Genomic DNA, 18630 nt, shown 5'->3' with positions numbered 1-18630 from the left:
ATTAGCCCCTCTGCCTTGGACAGTGTCTGGGCAAGAGCTAAGCTCTAGACCGAGGCAACCAGGCTCTCCCCGGAGCGCCTAGGCCAGTGCAGCTGCAAGCATCCGCCAGACTCTCCTGCCCTCCCTACGTGGAACTGGTTGCCACTTGGGTGATACCTCTTACCACACGTGGACTCTGCTTTCCTAATTAGTGGCTTTGCTCAGATTATAGTTTGTCCGAGGGACTTGTGTGTCTAGTTAGTTTCGGGCTGGGGGCTGCAGTGTGCCTTTCTACATCGTGGTGGATTTATTAAATTAGATCCTTCCTGCCTCCCCTACTCAAGCTCTCCAAAGCAAGTGGCACTAGAAATTTAACCTAAATACTAGCTTCCCCGCAGCGTGTGCTCAGGAGAAGGCGAGAATGAATCATTTAGGAGAGTTAAAGGCAGAGTAATGAAGTAGTGAGGGTTTAAAGAGAGAGCAGCTCTTGGGGGCCAGGCAGGGGTGATTATTGAGAAGAGGTCTACTGCTCTTCTTGTGCTGGAGTCATTTATTTAAACCGTGTATGCAAAAAGCCACCCCCTTGGGGAAGCAGACAGCCTGCTCTGAAGATCTAAACGGTTAGCAGCTTTTACCTTGGGATTGATTCTGTATGTTCTTTAACTTTAACCACTTTATCTTTAGCCACTGAACATTATTTGTCTTCGCGTAGGCTTTTCATCTTTACTTGTCTGCACACACATAAAGAAACTTGTTTTCAATTCTGTTTAGATGCAAAACTTTCGTCATAGCCAATCTGAACACGATTTCAACTTGTCAAGTTGTAACTTTTTTTTTCAATTTAATTTCACCCTCCTTTTGCTGGTAGTAGTTTATCTAACAGCTTTTTAATTTAATTAATTAATTAATTAATTAATTAATTAATTTATTGGTGCTGCTAGAGATGATGGCACTGGATTCTGGGTGCTTGTACTTACTGGGAGGGATTTGCATACTGACTTGCCTTTACTTGAGTACTAGTGGTGTGTAAAAAGGTAAAACTTTTGAAAGAAATTTATTTATTTTTGTTACTGTTTTAAAAGTTCTCATAAAAATACATTTTAAATTTTAAATCCATAAAACACTCTATTTGAGCATAGGGTAATGTATATGTCCACATTCATTTCCAGTCATGTTTCTGGGTGTTCATCTGAGGCTGTTGCATATTGAAATGAGATAGCATTTCAGGTTCAACAAACAGTCTCTCATACCTGTGTGATATGCTGCAGTCCTGTGGTACAAACTTCTGATGAAAGAGGTCGCACACTTAAAATTGGTTACTCGGTGCTTTAGAAGTTGCAGGGTGTGGGACAAGTGCGTGCAGCCTGGTGCTGCCGTGGAGGGGATGGTCCCGCAGCACATCAGAGCAACGCCCCGGAGCCCCTCACAGATTCTGACTTATTAATTCACTAATAAGCCTCTCCATCATGCCAAACACTTGAGATGTGGGAAGATTTACAGGGAAAAGAATGAACTTCAGAGTGTATGCGTGTGTGCGTGGGATGGGGGAATCTCACAGGGAAGGAGTTTGAGGTTTGCTTGTTTCTAATTTGGGCCTACAGCTTACCATTCAGTTGGGGTTGTGCATATAAATCTATTATAAATTTCGAAGACTTGTCCCACTATATATATACATATATAGTATATATACTTATACATATATATGTATATATACTATAATATATTTATATATATTAATTAAAATATAATAAATATTTTAATTTGGTGATTGTAGGATAATATATACATGTATATGTATGTGTATGTGTATATGTATGTGTATGTGTATGTATATATATATATATATATGTATATATATATATGTATATAAACAGAACCACTGAAAGCTCTACTTCTGCTCTGCTCTCCAGCAGGACCTTGTGTTGCTGGGTAAATTCTCTGTAGATGGCAGTGTTGGTGAGCAGTGGGGTCCTGCCATTTGGTTAGGCTGGAGAGCTAATTTCACTGCATAATCAAAGTTTATTTTTTTCAATGAAATAAACTTAAAATATGAACCAACTGGTATTCCAGCTGTCTTTGCTTTAAAAAAAATCTATAGAACCAGCAAGCAATAAAACTTATGTACTTGGTAATTGAGCCACAAAAGTCCATTTGGTTGATCTCAAGATTTTTCTTTCTGTTTTGGGCCAGACCCAGGCAGGGGCGGGATTGGATAGCAACGGTGACTTAAAGCCAAAGCACATGACTCCCTCATACACAGTTGTCATACGGTGCTCAGACAGCAGTGGTTTCTGTGAGGGGCGCTGTGTTATAGTGTGGATAGTCCCCTTTAGATGAGCTGTGTCACAGTGTAAGTGCAGACAGTCTCCTTTCCATGAACTGGTCTACAGTGTAGACAGTCCCTTTAAATGAGCTGGTTCACAGTGTAGACAGTCCCCTTTAATTGAGCTGGTTCACAGAGCAGACAGTCCTCTTTATATGAGTTAGAGACTTGTTTCATCTACTGAAATTATCACCATTATAAACGGGTGACTCCTGAATTCAAGAAAATTAGTTTCAAGGCCACATAGACAGTTGACCCTGAGACTGTGTCTGGAAAGTGAGGTTCTCGCAGCGCTAATGACCCGAGACCCCTGGTCCAGGGGTCCTCAACCTCCCAATGCTGCATTCCTTTAAGACAGTAGTGTGGTGACCCCCCCCCAACCATATATTTACTTTCATTGCTACTTTATAACTATACCTATGATAATGTAAATATTTTTGGAGACAAGAGATTTGGCAAAGGGTTCGTGACTCGCAGGTAGAGAATGCTACCCCAGACAGGGCTTGTAGAAGGCTGGCGTTGATAGAACTGGCCTACTTGCAGCCATTCGTCACAAGGCAGAGACAACTTTGTCTGGGCAGAACATGTACACACACAAATGGAATACTTAAAAATGTCAAGCAAGTAATCTTTTTCTAAAATCAAATTGAAAATATTTTTGATATTTATAGAGCTTGTTAGGTTTACAAAAGTCACAATATACCAACAACACTACTTAAAATATTAACTGGTCACCATCCTATGCAGGGTCTATGCCTAGAGAGCTCTTGGTCTTCTGCTCAGTGCTGTGAGAGCATGGCTTTCTGAAAGCTTTTCTGGAGGAGCCGAGAGCTTACCTCTGGCTCACATTCCTCGCAGTGCTCTGCTCAATGGAAAGGCGTGACTTGGCTCGCCCTGCTCTGTGGTGAGGATTTGGCCTTATGCATCCAAACCCACATCCTGATTTCAGTTCTGACCTATCTTTTGGTTAGGCTTGTACCATGTTGAAAGGATGTTTCTAATGGACTTAGCTGTGTTCCCAAACAGCCAAATCCAGAAAACCAAATGTTAGACCATTTGCTAAAAGAAAATGTGTTAAATTATTCTGGATTTTTACTATAGTTGCTTTAAATTGTTGACCTTTAGGATCCCACCAGACTAAATTCATTATTTTAAAAAAATGCATTTATGTGGTAACTCAGTTATCACCTACCTGTGTCTGTCTCTCTATCTATCTATCTATCTATCTATCTATCTATCTATCTATCTATCTATCTATCTGTCATATATTTGTATCTATTGTTTAGGATCCAAATTGACTTTTAATAATAAGATGTATGATCATATGTATAGAATAGAAACAATCTCACCAAGTAACGCTTACTTTTATGTCAACAACATACTGCAGTATTTTATGTTTTATGCTGTTTCACTGTATTCTGTTTCATTCAAAATATTTGCTGAACTCATATAATCTAACATCCTACTAATAAGTTGTGGCTCAGTTAGAAAATGTTGGTTTTGGACATAAATGTGGGTCTAGCAGTAAATGACTAAAGTATGAGACCGTTAGCTCAGTGTCTTGCAGACCATTTGGCAACATTGCCCTGAGTAGTATACATCTGGCCTGAGTAGTATTAACTGGTCTGTGAAAAAAACATCTTCCTCCTCCTCCTCCTCCTCCTCCTCCCCCTCTTCCTCTTCCTCCTTCTTTTCCTCCTCTTTTTCTTCTTCTGCCTCCAAGTCCTTATTGGATTTTACCTTTCAGATATTGAGAAAACACTGGTGTCTCTAAAAGTTCCTCTGGGTACTGAGGGATCTGAACTAACTGATGGGGTGTGTGGCTCTGCCCGGAAGCTTAAGTGTGGGAGGAAGACTTGGAAAGGGAGGAGCTAACTATGAGTTTATGTCTGCCCAGAGCTGCTTCTTGAATGGAACTACGAGTGTGTCTCTTCTAGAAGGGCTTCGGCCAATACTCTTGGCCCATCTTAGCCCTGTTTTCTTGGATCTCAGCAACAGGATCCCTGCGTGGCTTACACCACAAGCACTTGTTTCCACAGGCCCGGAGCAGAGATGGTCAAAACCAAGAGGCTGGCTCAGTGATTTCCCCAGTGAGAGCTTTCTTCCTGTCTTCAGAGATGGCCACCTTCTGCTGTCTTCTCAGAAGATAGAAAGGAAGAGGGCTAGAGAGAGAAAGCTATATAGAACAGAAACAACTTCTCTAAGCTCTTTGGCGTCTCTTCTTGTAAGATCATTCATCTTGTCTTGGAAGCTCCATCCTCAGGATTTTATCCTAAACATAACTACTTCCCAAAGACCATATTCCTGCTGCCACACCAGAGGATAGGCTCCAACATTTGTGCATGGTACTGTGTTATGTATGAAGTATGAAAATGTATGCATATATATATATATATATATATATGTTATATTGAGCATGTCTTCTATATGCCTCTGCCTCTCCTTTCTCAATCCACACAGTCCCATTAGTTTTCTTCATCCCCTAGAGGGTTTCACTGTCACTTTCCTGATATATGTACATGTATATGTGTATGTGTATGTGTATGATTGTGGGTATGTGTATGATTGTGGGTATGTGTATGTGTATGATTGTGGGTATGTGTTTGATTGTGGGTATGTGTATGATTGTGGGTATGTGTATGTATATATATGTATGTATATATGTGTATGTGTATATATGACACCTTCATGTGCTGTTCTCTCTGTCTACATGTCCAGGCCTTTCCCTTACATGGCCTTTTAGTTTCCTCAGCCTGCCTGTGACATACTGCTGGCCACTGCTCTACTTCATACTCTACCCTTATGCTTTAGCCTCTTTGCTGATCACACGCTTTCTGTTTAATTTGGGTTTTTAGTGTGATTATGAATTTCTCCGTGAAGTTGGTTCTTTGCATAGAGAGTTGACTCAGGAGCAGGGTGGGACTCCAACCGAGAAGTAGAAGCCCAGGCTTTATAGGCTCGATACAAGAATTCTGCCTCGTTTTCAGAAGACAGAATCCACAGTCTTGCCCTTAGCACTATGATATATTCCTTGTCTAGCACAGTGTGTAGGGCTTAGGAGGTGCTCAGCGAATGGTCTTTAAAGAGAATGACTCAGGACCCAGGAAATGCTCGGTGAGTAAAGGTCCTTGCTGCAAACCCAGATAGTCCGAGTCCCCCCCACCCCCTCCGGGAGGTACACCCTGGAAGAAGAGAACTGACTTACAAATGTAGCTCTTTGATCTCCATGAGCTCGCTGTGACATATGTGCACCTCCTCTGGTAAATAAACAAATCGAATTAACAAATTTAAGAAGAGAATGACTACACGTACTGAAGTGGATCAGACACTGTAGATCCTTCCTTTCTTTCCTTCCAAACCTTGGTTGTTCTTGGTATCTGTTTGTAAAACAAGTCAAGGCTCGTGTTCAAGACCTTCTTGCCTTGGCCTCTTGAGGACAGGAATTACAGGTGTGTGCCATGCGTGACCTTTTGGTTATGATCAGCTTTATTCTGGCGCCTTGCGAGGAAAAGAAAAAGGAAAATATTGCACTGGTCTTTCCCCTAAATGTGTATGATGAAGACCCCAATCCCATCTGGTGTTAGCTTCTCTTCTCCACAGGGGGAGCGCTGCTGAGTGCTGCCCTGCAACAGCAAGGCCAGGCTTCTGTTGGCCATGCTCTGTGCTTCCGGAGTGAAGAGGATTCAGTTTCACCTTCATGATCTCGCACCACAGGAAGATAGGAGTTAAGTCAAGATGGCTTTCAGGGCAGTGAGCTACTTTCTGGGCTGTTTCAGCTTCTGAAGTATTTGGAAATAAACTCCTGTACAGAGCCTGTAAGTCAATTGAAGACTGTGACGGGACCTCTGCCCTTAAGTACGTTTGTTGTGAATGCTGTTACTGTGGGAGGTTGGAAAGCCGAAGCAGGTGTTCTATGTGCTCCCTGCCTTTGACCCTTTCTGGAAAGGAGAGGAGAGGAGAGGAGGGGAGGGGAGGGGAGGGGAGGGGAACCACAAAACGGCTTCAAAGAATTTTCTTGTAAACGGTTTACCCTCAGATACACATGTGGGTTTAGTATTTGCAGTAACACATTTGAAAACAAAGTATACAGCGTGTTTGCCACGTAAATTGTTTCAACCACTGCTTGTTAATTTTTGTTAATATTTTGATTATGTTTTCCTTCTATTTTCACTGACTGAGAAGTAGGTTTTGTTAAAAAAAAAACCCTCCCGAGGAAGCTATGTATTAAAAAGAATTTTGGTTTTTTAAAATCCCAAGGTTAGATTTATTATGAAAAATATGGCATTTTTCTAAGTCAAGTAACCGTATCACCCAGATCAGTTTTGCTTGAGACCCAGAGAGTGAAATTTTTGCTGTAATTTCTACTCATCTTTACCTTGGCTGTCTTTTCTTGTATTTATGTTACTAGGGCATCTGCAGATTAATGACTCCAGTGGCTCGGTTAGGAGATGGAGTCAAGGTGTTAATGGCATAGAACTGATGCACAGAGAACACCAGTCCTTTGATACTGCCCACTATCTTCATTCTGATGGCAAACGGACCCGTAGCTGGAGGTGGTGTAAGATAGAGAAAGGCGGAGATCAGCATTTCCCTGTTTTCAGTGGTAGAGATCAAATGAGCAAAGGAACGGTCTCGGGAAAAAGATGATTTATAATGATGGATAAGGGAGAATACACAGCAAAGGGGCTCTCAACGTGGGCCCTATGCTATTTCTGGGCCAGATAGATCATTCTGTGTTGTAAGGCCACACCATACCTTGGAGGATGTTTAGCAATGACTCTAGCCTCTACCCACTGGTAGAAACCTTCATCCCATGTTGTGATAACCAAAAATGTATCTTCATGGTGTCATATGTGACCTCCTTCCCAGATGGACAATACTGTCTTAGAAGCTTAAAGCTAGCCTTTTGCACAACTTTTATTTACTTGTATAGACAATTAAAAGCAACAAGGAGTGTCTATTGCAGCCAGCAGCACCCCCCTTTGCTGTGATACCATCAAGACTCCTGTTTTCAGCGCCCACTGTCTGTACCTTACTTAATGTTTTTGTTTAAATAAGCTTATATTTTATTTTTGCTTGCAATATTTGCTTGCAAGAATGCTTATTTTCACCACATTGAAATAATAAATTGAATCATATATGAGACATAATTATAAAAGCAAATTGAAAGAGAAGCAGATGATTAATATGCAGTTGTAGCTAGCAGTGTTTGTAGGCCACTAGCTGAAGACTATAAACTCAGAGATTGTTTCCTTCATTAGAAGAGAGATTAGCAGAGATTAGCGGGGGTGGTGGTGTGGTGGTGTGGTGGTGGGGGGTTGGGGGGCCTGGGAGGGTTGTAAAATCATAGTACACCCATAAAGGTTTTTCTTCCTGAGGCAATCAGAATGACTGAACACTTGAAGTGTACTGTGATTTATCTTGTGTGCCTGGCTCTTTAAAGGGTCCCCAGTTGCTAATCAACTAATCCTTTAGGAATTTTTGGGTGGTCTGGTATGGTGGTGCCAGCCTTTAATCCCTGCACTCAAGGGAGGCAGAGGCAGGTAGATCTCTGTGAGTTCAAGGCCGGCCTGGTCTACAAAGCTAGTCCAAGACAGCCAGGGCTCTGTTACACAGAGCAACCCTGTCTCTACCCTGTCCCCCACCCCTAATTCCCAACCCAGCTAGTGGGTGTTGGGGAGATTCTTAGCTGTTTGAACTGCTTGACTCTATGACCTTCAGTTTCCTTGCCTCTTGGATTTCTGGGAATAGGATAGGAGATAAAGAAGCCAGCTGAGGTGGGGGTAGGGCGGGTAGGGGTTGGTGGGGGATGGGGGGCAGAGGACAAGGGGCTAGCAGGTTGAGAAGAGAAGGCAGTTGATGGAGGAGATGTGGTTGGAGACAGTTGAGGCAGGAGAAGCTGATCTGAGCATACAGGTTAGAACAGTTACAGAGAGGAGCTGCTGCTACTGGGAAAACTGGGAGAGGGGCTGTTTGAGCAGACCTGGGGGAGGAGAGGCTGGGAGAAACGTTTGTAGGGGCTGGGCTGGAAACAGGGAGTTAAGAGAACTGGTTACTGTTCTGAACTAGCAAGCCATTTTACAGAGGCAGGTGCTCATGTGTTTCTAGGGCTTATTATTTAATTCCATGCCGTTATGCCTCCTAATGTCACTTTGGTTAGCGATTTGACCTTCTGAATAATGCAATCCCAGGTAATGTATGCTGGCCACATGTGTGCGGTCACAGTCAAAGGCCTTCGTGTATAAACTTTACTGATAATAAGACAGTGGCAATGAATCTAATTCAACATAAACAGATAAACTAAAGAAATGAATGAATAAATAAATAAATAAATAAATAAATAAATAAATTTGTTTTACATAACCCGATATGTTTAATAAGTACCCTAGAATTGTGCTGGAGAGGGACGTTGAAATTTACAACATGTGTCGGTCATTCTGTTCTTATGTTGTAAGAAGTTTGAGCTTCCTTTTTGCTACTGGTTTCATAGGCTTCCTGCCTAAGAAGAAGGAGCATGGCCCAACTAATTGTTTTCATATGTATAGGGACATTGTATTAGTATGATGGCCTTGGTTGCTTCTGCTATGTAATATTAGGTTGAGACCTGGTTTTTTAGCAAATAGAAACAACTTATCTTTATTTTATATACTCCATTCCTAAGATAAGGTAAGGCTTTTACTCTGGAAATATTCAATATCTAGAGTCAATGAAGTTACAACTTTGAGTTTAGTATTGATTTTGTGAAAATGAATTTGGTGTTGGTTTTATATTTCCCAATGTTCTTATTTAACAAATGAATAATTAAGGAGTTATACACCATAAGCAAAGGCTCTTAATTAAGCACTACCATAGGTTTACTGTTTCTCCTTGTATATTTGATGTACTGTGACTACGAGCTTATTAAAATTTTGCTTACAGTTCTTTTTGTGGTGCCACAAAGAAGGCTTCCTGCTTTCATAGAAGGATCCATATATCTGAGGCACACCTTACCTGTGTGATATATATCTGAGGCACACCTTACCTGTGTGATATATATCTGAGGCATACCTTACCTGTGTGATATATATCTGAGGCACACCTTACCTGTGTGATATATATCTGAGGCACACCTTACCAGTTTCTTTTTACTGCTCCTACGCATAAGAATTATCAATATGAGAATATACACCTTGTATGCAAACACCAAAGGAAGAAATTGAAAGAAAAGGACTAATACAAGATGACTATATAAGAACCATATGTCCTGAGACTCACTCTGTTGACCAGGATGTCCTTGAACTCAGAGATCTGTCTGCTCCTGCCTTCCGAGTGCTGGAATCAAAGGTGTCCACCACCACACACAGCTGCAGGACCATAGCAATCTTTCCAACCATGATCTGTCTTCCTGAGTGGCTAGGAATGTCTTCATGAGGGTGTAGTAAACCTTGAATTTCTCTCGGAATTTACCAAGCATATCTATAGCACAGAGCACACCAGGCACAAAACGTGCACCCCTCCCCACCAAAAAAGGAAGAAAAATCTCAAGCCGTATGTCCTGTTGAGTCTTTTCCCCATCAACATGACACAAACTAGAGTAATTTGGGAAGAGGGAACCTTAATTAAGACAATTCCTCGGTAAGATTGGCCTGTAAGCAATTGATGAGGGTGGGACCATGCCATGAGGTAGTTGACCCCTCCTGCTAAGTGGTCTTGAATGCTATAAGAAAGCAGGCTGAGCAAGCCATGAGGAGCAAGCCAGTAAGCAGCACCCCTTCACGGCCTCTGCATCAGCTCCCACTTCCAGGTTCCTGCCTCGAGTTCTTGCCTGACTTCCCTCCATGATAGAGTATGTCCAGATAGCTGTAAGATAAAGTAAATCCTTTCTTTCCTAGCCTGTGTTTGGCTGTGGTGTCTAATCACAGCAGTAATTAGAGAATGCACAATTTATTTTGCAAAATTACAAAGCATGCATATCACAATGCCAGATAAAGCATGAGGAAAGAAAGTTGTTTTAGCTCAAACAGGGTATTTGGCAATTGAAAGGAAAAATTGTAGAGAAAGAGGAAAAAGGTGTCCATAGAAGGAGTTGGATCCAAAGTTTATGAATTCCAGAACTTACCACCAACCCATGATAAGGATAAATACGGGAGTGTAAAAGACAGATATTACCAGGACAGTTTAATATTAAAAGCAAAGCAAGAAACATGATCCAAACACCTTCCATAGTCTGTAACCAGGTAAGGAAGGGGTGAGTATTGGATTGAGATCTGCTCGTTAGACCAAGAGAAGCCAGGACAGAGAAATGCAGCGTGCAGGTTAGCTACTGGAAATCTGCATTGCTGATCAAAGTGCACACAACAGGGCCATGCATGTTTCTGATTCCAAGGAAGAGTTACACTGCAGTGAATCACATGCAATACCCACAGCACAAACTAGTCTTTATTATTAAAACAAAACAAAACAAAAAACAGAAACTATTTCAAAGCATAAAAGCTGTGCTCCAAAAAAGTAAAATAAAATAAAATCACAGAGTTGCTAGAGTTCAGTTGTAGTTTGTAGTTTGGCCGACTCAGCCAAGTCTCACCGTTTTCCTGACAGGAGGATCTGGTATTAAAATGGCACCAATCTTTCATCTGCTTGTTGAATCACATCGAATCTCTCTTTCACTTTAAAAGCCACCAATATAATATTGGTTTTCAATGTGTAAACAGACTTTTGAAGGCACACATACTCTAGTTCTGATCTGACTGAGCTTACCTGTGTATCCAGGCCCGCCCATCCATTTTTGTCTGTCTCATTTCTTCTACTTGATGTCGCCAAAGCTACCTTACCTAATGGTTTTGAATTCTGAAATCGCAACACTTTACTTGGATGTGGTTAAGTTGAATTTGTATAGAGTTAATATTTAATGCATAATTAATAGGTATTAGTAGGTGGAAACAGCCATCTAAATGGTCACATGCAAAGACTGTTGATAAGAGTGTGTTGGGGGGGTGGAGCTGGAGAGATGGCTCAGTGGTTAAGAACACTGACTGCTCTTCCAGAGGTCCTGAGTTCAATTCCCAGTGACCACATTGTGGCTCACAACCATCTGTAATGGGATCTGGCACCCTCTTCTGGTGTGTCTGAAGACAGCTACAGTGTATTCATATACATAAAATAAATAAAATCTTTAAAAAAAAAAAGAGTTTGTTGGGGCCAGGCGGTGCCACACTTCTACAATCCCAGGACTTAAGAGGCAGAGGCAGGTGGATTTGTGAGTTTGAGGTCAGCCTGTTCTACAGAGCAAGCTCCATGACAGCCAGAGCTATGTAGGGAAACCCTGTTCTAAAGAACTAATTATCTAAATAAGTAAGTAAGTAAATAAATAAATAAGAAAAAAGAGTTTGTTTTGTAGATAATAAGCAAATAGCTAACAAGCTGATTACTCTTCTGTAATAATAAAATGATAAATAAACAATTGATAATATATTTAGTCTAACATTTTTTGATTAAAAATTATCTTATGTGTATAAGTGTTTGTTAACACGCATGTCTGTGTACCGACTGTGCATATGATGCCCGTGGAAGCCAGAGAGAGCATCGGAGGCTATAGAACTAGAGTTACAGATGTGTGTGAGCCACATGGGTACTGGAGAATTGAATATAGGTCCTCCAGGTAAGATCAGCCACTGCTCTTAACTGCTGAGCCATCTCCCCGAACACCACGTCCAGTATGTTTTAATTGTTTCCATTTAGTATCACACACTAACTATGTATTAAACAATTCTCTACACTATGTTTACATCTCAGGATGGCTTAGTTAAGGTCTTTCAATTGGGACCCTATTTAAATAACTAATCTTTTTTTTAAAAGTACATACATGTGTGTTTGTGTGTGCATGCACACATGTCTGAATGTGTGTGCATGAGTACATGTGTTAGATAACATCCTTCAATACTCTCTACCTTATCTTTTAAAGGAGTCTCTCACTGAACCTGGCACTCACCAATTAGCTAGATTTGGTGGCCAGCAAGCTCCGGGAATCAGTCCGTCTCTGCTTCCCCAGAGGTGGAAATACAAACTTGGTTGAGCACACCTGGCTTTTCCGTGTAGATGCTGGGGATTCAAACTCAGGCTCTCAAGCTTGTCAGACAGATACCTCACCCACTGAGGCATCTCCACAGGTCCTAAGTATAGAATCAATTACCTTATTTTGAATAAACCTGGTCTTATTTAGTTATACTAAATAAGATATCACTAAATGAAGCAAGGGTCTCCAGATTTGGGATATCCATGAGTTAAGATGTATGATAAAATAATAGGCCATTGTAATAAAATACTAGTGGATGTATTTGCTTCTTTTTTTTTCCTAAGTTTTGCTTTTGTTTTTAACACTTAGATATTTTGAAAAGCAAATTAATTTTGAGTTGCACATATAGGGCAATTGTAGGTAGGTAACATATTGTAGTTTGGGAACCTATGCCCAAAAACATTTTATCGGAAGAATGAATTACAGATAACTTACTGTTGTAAGTAGATACTGAATGATTTTTTTATTTGCATTTAAGAAAACACTGCACTTTAGGAGAGTGGGTTTAAAGTAGATCAACAGACCAAAACATGAACAAAAAAGAAATACTATTTTGCAAGGTGTGTTTTTGTACAGAAAGAGGAAGTGGGTGCCTGTGAGTGCTTGTTCTGCAGTTTTTACCCGATCAAGGGATTTGATAAGAACTTACTGCCATTGTAATTAACAAGTCTCAGAGAAGAAAACAAAAGGGGAATGAGTACAGGTTATACATCAGATGGTGAGTTAACACAATTCAATAAGGATGCTGGTCAGGCTTGGAGGAGGAAATCCTAGGAGTAAGAGGTTCTTTCTTTTGCTTGCCAGGACCTCCATGTTGACTAAGTGACTTGACTCAAAAGATGTTTTGCTCTCCCGTGGCTTCTGCAGGGCTTCCGCAGCCATGGTCCAAAGCGAGCGAGCGAGCCAGGGAGCAGAGCTTAGAGAATTGCAGGCGTTGGTGCCAGGGTGTTGAGCTTAATGCCCTGAATGGGAAGCACTGTCATCCCTGAGTGTATCATGCTCACCTTAAGGCTTTCCGCCTGAAAAATGCAAACAGACATAGAAGCGGTTTTCTGAGAAATAAAAAGGTTGAGACCAGACTGACTCCCGTCATGACCACAGACAGAACTTGACTGTTGAAAACCAGAGCACCGAGACGGCAAACTCAGGATCCTGTTCGCACACGGGTTGTTGCCTCTTGGGCAGACGGCATTTTAGTGATTTCTCCCTCCTTTAAGTCCTCTGTTTTGTTTAATGGAGACATTTGATCAGATTCTTGCCATTGTTAGCTTGGTCCACCTTACCTGTTGTATGGTATCAAAAGCACAGTTGTCACTGAGTCATCTGTGGTATTTGGGACTTTAACAGATGTACAAAGCCATTCTTTACTTATGACATTTTGTTCAAGTTAATTTTAAGAATATCTTCTCTTTATTTATTCTTGGGTAATTTCATAAACAGTGTGTTTTGATCATTTCTGCCTACTCCTCTCTCTAACTCCTCCAGACTGCTCCCTGCGTTCCTTCTTCAAGTTTATTCTTGATGAGGATATAAGTATATTTCCACTCACTTCTTCTAGTGCCTAATATATTCTTTCCAAAGCTCCCTGTCAGGAAAATCACCGAGAAAATAGACCATTACAAAATTCAAATCATGCAGTTCAATAAATCAGTCTGTCTGGAGTGTTTGGTGGTAGCACATCTCTAGAGATTCCTTTTATAGACAGAAACAGTTATAGTGGCTCTTGTGGAGTTCTGGACCCTCTTGTCTTCTTTTATTTAATGTGAACATAGAAGCTAATTAAATATTTAATGAGATAAAATTGCGAGCTTACCTGAGTGCAATCTGGAAGCAGAGGTGGACTTAAAACACTGAAAAGAGCTTTTCCTTTGAACCATCAGGCCGTTTCCAGAAAACCAATACTATTCTATAAAATGCTGAGATGCCAGGAGTGGCAGGTCCAGGTGCGGTCCCCACTCAGGCTGGCAGAACTGAAGGAAGTGACCCTCAAAGCCGATGCTTGCACCAGCAGCTACTCGGGATGGCTCCTGGAGCAGCGGGGTGGGATTCTGACTGTTGATTAGGTGGGATGCTGTGGACTGCTGACAGGAACGAAGACTGTGACGGGCAGGAGAAAATCACTACCTGATGTTTCTGTGGACCTAAAACTGTCCCTTAGTGTCACCTCTGAAAGGAGGGTGGTAGGGCCTCCAGAGATGCTCTGATGGTTAACTCAGGTTGTATGTGTAGAACTCCGTGTCTAGTATGTGGACTAAACATTCCATAGATGGATCGTAGATAAGAAATACGGAATGACGATTCTAAAGTGAGCGTGGGCAGGATTTGTATCTTACTGCATCCAGGTTATAGTCTTTTCAGTCATCAGACTTCAGCTTGCCTACCAGCTGCCTTTACCACCACGCTTCCTCATCATCTCCTGTCTTTCGTACACTCCTGATACAACTACAGAGTGTTTGGCACAGGTGCCACCTTACAGATGAGGAACTTGAGGTTCAGAATTGTGAAGCAGTTCATTTAAACCTCTGCTGAATGGATCTGTTGTGAACTTTGTATGTGTGGTGTGGGCTTGTATGTGTGAACTGGGCCTGAAGAGGACCTTGACTGGTCCTCTACAATGGTTGCCAAAGCTTTGCCCACTTCTGTGCTGTCGTGGGATTACAATAAATGTCCTGTGGTTTTACCACCAGAGTGTCTGCTCCCTGGGCAGAGAACCTCTACAGATTACACATCTGTCATTCACACTACCAAGTTTGTGTTTCAGACCAATTCCTGTGCCATTTAAGCACTTAGGAGATGTTTCTGGAATATTATATGAAATACACGTTACAAGAATGAGGTAGTTTCACGAAAAAGACCAGGATTTGAATCTCTTCTTTTAGGAAAATTTCCTTATAGCAGCCTCTTGCTAGTACAGCACATTGCAAAACTCATATATATATCTATATATCTATGTATATATCTATGTATATGTATATGTATATGTATATGTATGTATATGTATATATACTTATCTCTGTGTGTGTATAAACATTTTCATACACTATATTCTGATTGTAGTTTCCCTCCTCCCAGCTCCCCTTCCATTTTCCCATCTCCCTTTCAGAAATGTAGGCTCCTAAGGGTCTAGCCTGTATTCTATCTCTTTTAACTTCTTTCTCTATGTCCAGCACTTAGTACAATACACATCACATAGAATATACCTATTACATATTTAGGGAGTAGTTAACCACATTCATCTATAGGATTTCCATAGATAAATCCTCTTGAACCAAAGGGACTCTGATCATATCAGCCTACTCTGTGAAATGTCAAGGAACCCGTGGCCTTCTATGGGTGACCTTTGTCCTTCTATGGGTGACCTTTGTCCTTCTATGGGTGACCTTTGTCCTTCTATGGGTGACCTTTGTCCTTCTATGGGTGACCTTTGTTATATGGAACACTTGTGTTGGGAGGCAGAGCGGCCTGGCCTACTGTGCCCTGCAGAGCCCCATCCGTGAAATGTCGGGTAACTGTGGCCTTCTATATGGTGACCTTGGTTTTTTTCTTGGGTTGGGAAGCAGAGTGGCTCTTATAATAAGTGACCCTGGAGGCTCCAAAGTCTTACAAAATAGCTTGGGGGAAATCTCAAATAGTTTTATCCCAATTTTGTGCTTTTTGGCTCTCCCATCCTTTAAAAATAACATCTGCTCATTGCTAAGCTGCCTCGTTTTCGTGCCTTTTAGTGAATTATAGAAATGCCTACAATGGTGGATTTCCAGGGTATATTACCAAGAAGGCACATTTCCCGGGGTTCTCTGTCCCTTGTATGTTTGTATTGAATGTGAATTCTTTAAAAAGCTTGGCTTACACTGGTTTGTGACTATTACTAGATAACAATCCCCTACAACACACAGTCTTGTGACACATGTCCCAGTCACAGTAGCCTGTGAGGGCCATGACGGAGAAAAGCATATAGTCTATTCTGTGTCTATAGTGATTCGGGGATATTGTTTAAAAGCCATTGAGTTGGTGCTATTTTTTTAATTCAAAGAATTAAATCATTCCTTAACCTTATGTTCAAGAATCATCATTATCTCCATCTTCTTGATTTTTATGCAGTTTAAAATTATTCTGGAAAACTCAGGTGTTTTCACTTTTATTTTTGCAGCCAGAAGCTGGTGACAGAAATCATGGGCAGGATGGGTAGGATCCCATGGCACAGAAGGAGTCCACGCTTGCTTAGACGTGCTTCTTAGTTAATCCAGCTACACCTAATCCCATTGGCACCTCACTGCCCTGCCCCCTGATATCTCTCCATCTTCCTCATTCCACCAGAGCCCAAGTTCCTTTCATGATCTATGTGTCTTCCCATGTTACAGAATGGATTTTATTTCCCTACACATGTCAAGCTGTAGCCCTCAGGGTTCATACACCTGGATCTGCACCTCTGACAGGTAATTCATGGTGTATACAGTATTGAGAACAGGCCCTCATAAGAACTGGAACAAGAGACCCCATGTGCCCTTTCCTCTCTCTGTCATGCGAGGACACAGTGACAAGGCAGACATCTGCAAGCCAAGCCTTCCCAGAGCCAGGACGGCACTCGGTATCAGACTCCACTTTCCAGAGCCTTGAGAAGAAAATGCCTGTTGTTTATGTCACCCCATCTGTGATACTTGTAACGGCAGACTGAGACATCCCTGCCCCCTCCTCTCTCCCAAGCCTGCCTGCTTTCAAAATCTGAGGCAAGTGTTCTTCCTTTGCAGATACCCACCATTGTCCTGTCCTTAGATGTCAGGGAATGTGCACCACAAACCCACTTCCTCCAGGGCTGCAGTCTCCTTGTATGCTGTATCTAGAGTGACTGAGTTATATTTCTTTATCACGTTTATCTATATTTTATTTTATTTTATTTTATTTTATTTTATTTTATTTTATTTTATTTTATTTTATTTTATTTTATATTCTTTTACAAGGAGCTTTCTAGCACACTGCCACATCTGAGGTCCCTAGATGAGAAGAGTTCTGTGGTCACATTCTCTCCTCTCTCTCTTTCTCTCTCTCTCTCTCTCTCTCTCTCTCTCTCTCTCTCTCTCTCTCTCTCTCTCTCCCTTTCCATCTTCTCTCTCTCCCTCTCCCTTTCCTCTCTCTATTCCTCTCCTCTCTCTCCCTCTCTTCTCTCTCTCCCTCTCCTCTCTCTCCCTCTCCTTCTCCTCTCTCTCTATCACTCTTTCTCCCTCTCCTCTCTCTCCCTCCCCCTCTCTTCTCCCTCCCTCTCCCTGTCCCTCCCTCTTTCTCCCTCCACCCCCTGCCCTTTTAGTGCCAGCCCTTCGGTACCACACTGTGCATCCATACCTGTTGGCTCTGCAAGTGCTGTGGCCTGCCAGTTCCTGGTACTTTACCTCCTCGGCAGCTGGCACGGGATTTTTCTGGTGCCAACTGAAAGCTCAGCTATTAAAAAAAATAAAACTTGGCCCATCTTGACTATCATATGTTCCCAACAGGACTTGGATCCAGCGTTCTGGCGCTGATCACATGATCATTTTGGGCACCTCTCTCAGATCTGAGAACCCTGTGTTCCTCTGGTCCCCAACCACATTTTCACCCATCTATTCTACAGGCAGTTTCCAGCCATCCAAACTCTGGGCTGCTTTTGGTCAGCTGAGGGCTAGCTACCGAAGCTCTGCTTGATCTTGGGAGGTTTTTAACCTGTGTTGTTGTTGTTGTTGTTGTTGTTGTTTCCCCTCTGTCTGTTGCTTTCTTTGGCTGTTGCTGTTCGTTTTATATCTTATATTGTAAATTGCCACGAATGAGAGCTAACACACAGCACTGAAGCTTCTATTTCTGCTTCTGATAAGGCTTTGCAAGAGAATGAGTTGAGTCAAGGAAACAGATGCATGTCGGTTGTGAGATTGGTGGGATTCTGAAGGAAGTAAAAACAGTCTTCAGCATTAGAAAGTCCCACAGCAGGCTTCCAATGCATCCACTTGGGAAGAGTGCCATTTTAGGCAATGCTTCGTAGAGCCTCATCTTCATCTGCTAACAGGAGAGTTATGTTATGCACTGAAGTGCATGTGCTGTGTACGCACCACCCAGCATGCATTGCTGTTATTGGTGTTAATTCGGGGCTGTTTCTCTGTAAAGAGGGACGATTGCTGATTGGCTGCATGATTTCTCAACCATGTCTAAAGATTCCAAAGCTCTGAAATGTGTTGGAGATTTTCTGCTCTTGTAGCTTCCAAATGAGCTGTCTGGGAGCCCTAGCTCTCCGGGATCCCAGCTCCTGTTCTCCCCCTGG

The 18630-nt window shown here is 41.9% G+C and overlaps 1 protein-coding gene across 3 annotated transcripts in view; it reads left to right on the top strand.

Annotated features, from left to right (window-relative positions):
* Window positions 1-18630, top strand: part of Camk4 (calcium/calmodulin dependent protein kinase IV) — a 235520-nt gene that overhangs the window by 486 nt on the left and 216404 nt on the right. Inside the window, exon 1 of one of the 3 annotated variants that reach the window (XM_052155454.1) lies at window positions 6057-6157. The exons of 1 other annotated variant lie outside the window; for it this stretch is intronic. The gene's annotated coding sequence lies outside the window, so the exon portion shown is untranslated. Of the gene's footprint in view, window positions 1-6056; window positions 6158-18630 lie in introns of those variants that run through there. One more of the 3 variants, XM_052155455.1, reaches the window with a different exon arrangement.

The sequence above is a fragment of the Apodemus sylvaticus genome, chromosome 13 (genome assembly GCF_947179515.1).
Source record: "Apodemus sylvaticus chromosome 13, mApoSyl1.1, whole genome shotgun sequence".
Classification (NCBI taxonomy): domain Eukaryota; kingdom Metazoa; phylum Chordata; class Mammalia; order Rodentia; family Muridae; genus Apodemus; species Apodemus sylvaticus.
Note: the sequence above shows the minus strand (reverse complement) of the source record. Positions and strands in the feature narration are given on the sequence as shown.